This window comes from Triticum aestivum, chromosome 5D, assembly GCF_018294505.1.
Source record: "Triticum aestivum cultivar Chinese Spring chromosome 5D, IWGSC CS RefSeq v2.1, whole genome shotgun sequence".
NCBI classification, from domain to species: domain Eukaryota; kingdom Viridiplantae; phylum Streptophyta; class Magnoliopsida; order Poales; family Poaceae; genus Triticum; species Triticum aestivum.
Genome location: NC_057808.1, coordinates 181,815,896 through 181,818,575, shown reverse-complemented (window position 1 = coordinate 181,818,575; position 2,680 = coordinate 181,815,896). Strand labels below are relative to the sequence as shown.

General features: G+C 60.4%; 1 non-coding gene across 1 annotated transcript; it reads left to right on the top strand.

Moving 5' to 3' along the window:
• Positions 1-2,187: 2,187 nt before the first annotated feature.
• On the top strand, positions 2,188-2,270 carry TRNAY-GUA (transfer RNA tyrosine (anticodon GUA)). The gene has a single exon. It is a non-coding gene; the product is annotated as a tRNA-Tyr (tRNA).
• The last annotated feature ends 410 nt before the right edge of the window (positions 2,271-2,680 follow it).

Below are 2,680 nucleotides of genomic sequence, written 5' to 3'. Positions count from 1 at the left end.
ACGTGCTTCACGCGCGTTCCGTTCTCACGCCTCTTGGAGGTCGGCTGCGGGATCGATTCGCCGGCTTGTGGTGGAGGCCTCTGCCGACCCAATGACGGAGGCGGCGGCCGACTTCTCAAGAGAGAGCGGAGCCCTAAGTCAAGAAAGACGAAGAAAGGAAGCTCAGAAAGAATCGACAAGAAAGAAAAGCACAAGAAAAAGATACTTACGCCGACACCATGGGAGGCGCCTTCGGAAGCTTCTGAAATTTGGCCGACTTCGTGGCGGCCTCCTTCCGCCTAATCGTGGCGGTCGGGTTCTTGGCCTTCTTTCGGCGCACTGCCGAACAAGGCGGCGCCCTGTTTACGCTTTCGCGTGCCACCTCGAGCAATCAGCTCGGCGGAGGGGCCCACGTCCGCCTTGCCGGCGCCTCATGAAGGGCGCGGCTCGTCCTCCTCCTCCTCGAAGTCGTCCGGCCACGTCTTGACGCCGCCCCCTTCTTCGGAGCCGCTTGCTCTGTAGACGCCGCCTGTGGCGTCATCTTCCAAGGAGGCCGCCCCCAAGTCGGGGTCGTCCACGTCGCTCACAGCTCGGTCCGGTTCGTAGGGGCCACCCGCCCCCACAATGGCGACCGTCGCCTCAGACATATAGATCTGTTTCAAAAAGCAAGAGGCCGACTGTTCGATACAACAAGACAGAATCAAGATGAAGTTCTGAAGGGAGAAAATATTGAAGAACTTACGGCTGGCAGCGGGTCCGCGTGGGAGTACGGCTGCTTGCCGAACTGCCAGGACCCCTCCAGCTTGAGGTCGGAGATCTCGTTCACCAAGTTCGCCACATCAGCAGCCGACATCTCCTTGGTGCTCAGCCGGCACGGGTCGCGATGCCCGCTCATCCGACTGATCAAGTGAGGCCGGCCTTGGAGCGGGAGAACCCGGCGCGCGACAAAGGCGACCAGCAAGTTGGACGCCTTGAGGCCTTCGGCTTCGGTCAGCACCCGGAGTCGGTTGATGGCGGCGGCGCCGTCTGCTGACACGGGCTTCAGCTTGTAGCCCCAGTTGGCCCGAGGCTCAGCCGGTGGGCCGGCTTCATAGGCCGGCAGGTTGATGAAGTCAACGGCCGGGTCAACGTTCTCCTTGTAGAAGTAAGATTGCTGCCACACCTTGACCGACTGTGGCAGCTTGATGGCGGGGAAGACATTCTTCGGCGACGGCCGGCGCACCGCGATGAAGGCACCACACTGGGCTGCCTTCTCCTTAGCGGAGGTGCCCAGTTTGGTGTAAAAGAATGCTCCCCACAACTCGATGGTGGGGAGGATGCCGAGGTAGCCTTCGGACATCGTGACGAAGGCGGACAGAAGCATCACCGTGTTGGGCGTGATGTGATGCAGTTGGAGATGATAGAACTCGAGGAACGAGCGGAGGAAACCGCTTGCCGGCAGGCCGAAGCCACGGATGAAGTGCGAGCGGAAGACGACCCGCTCGCCCTCCACCGGCGCCAGCAAAATCTCCCCCACAGGAGGCACACGCACCTTCGCAAAGCCCGTGCCGGGAAGGCGCCGTGTGTCGCGAAGAAAGGCGATGTGGTCCTCGTTGAAATTCGACCCGTCCCAGTCTCCTCCCCGCTCGCGCGCCATGAAGAGCTCGACGAGGAAAATGGTGCGGCGGGGAACTAGGGATCGGAGCAGGGCCAAGAGGGCTCGGAGCGGAAAACTCGACGGAGACGAGCCGCGGCAGTACGCCGGCGTGGCTCGGGGGCACTGCGGCGAGAGGAGGAAGAAGGTGACGAGAAGGAGACGAGAAGGGGATAGGAGGGCGCGCGTGCTCCGCCGCTCCCCCTCCCCCCTACTTATAGCCGGTGGGCTATGAAGCCGAGGGGGTGGGGCGTGGGATCGTGGGATTAACTATGCCCGCGACCCCACATCCCCACATTTATCGCGTGAGTTACTGCACGCAGTAACTCCGCGAAGAAGCTCAACCGGCCGCTTCAACCGCAGCGGATCCGCTCGCGTGCCGAAGGGGATGCTGTCGTAGAAGCTTTGCCCCTTGCTTTACATAAATTGTTATGAACTTACTAAATGACCTTATTTATTCTCCCGGAACGCTAGCAAATCTAATAGTTCGATCTGCTCTTCTTAACTTAAGAACGAAGGCCGCCATCCTTCTTATTCAGGAACCCTTTGTTTGAGGAGGGCGTATCCCCGGGAAGGGGAGAGTGGCCGAGCGGTCAAAAGCGATAGACTGTAAATCTGTTGAAGGTTTTCTACGTAGGTTCGAATCCTGCCTCTCCCACTTGTTGTAGACTTAAGAGAAGAGAAAGTAGGCGGAAGCCTAGGAGGGCCAACCGAGCGAAGCTCTTTTTTTTGCCGTGCCGTGAAGTGCAATTTTCTCGTACCGGTAGTGGCAGGCCCAGCCTGCTGTCGCGTCCCATCGCGCGCGTGGGCTAGCAGGCTGGCCCGGCTGGCTAGCGCCACGTGGCATGCCCAGAACGGGCGGCGGGCCGGGAGGCTTAGCTAGCACGCCACCTAGTTCCCGCCGTTGCGTTCAAAGTTTCAGACAAATCCGTCTAGACGTGGACGACTCCCTCCAGGCGGCATGCCGGTAGTCGGATGAAGCTTTCGTCAAGAGCACCCGGGGAAGGAAACTGTTGAGGCTCCTCGGCTCCTCAGCCGCGGCGCCTCACCAGCTTTAGGGACTACTGT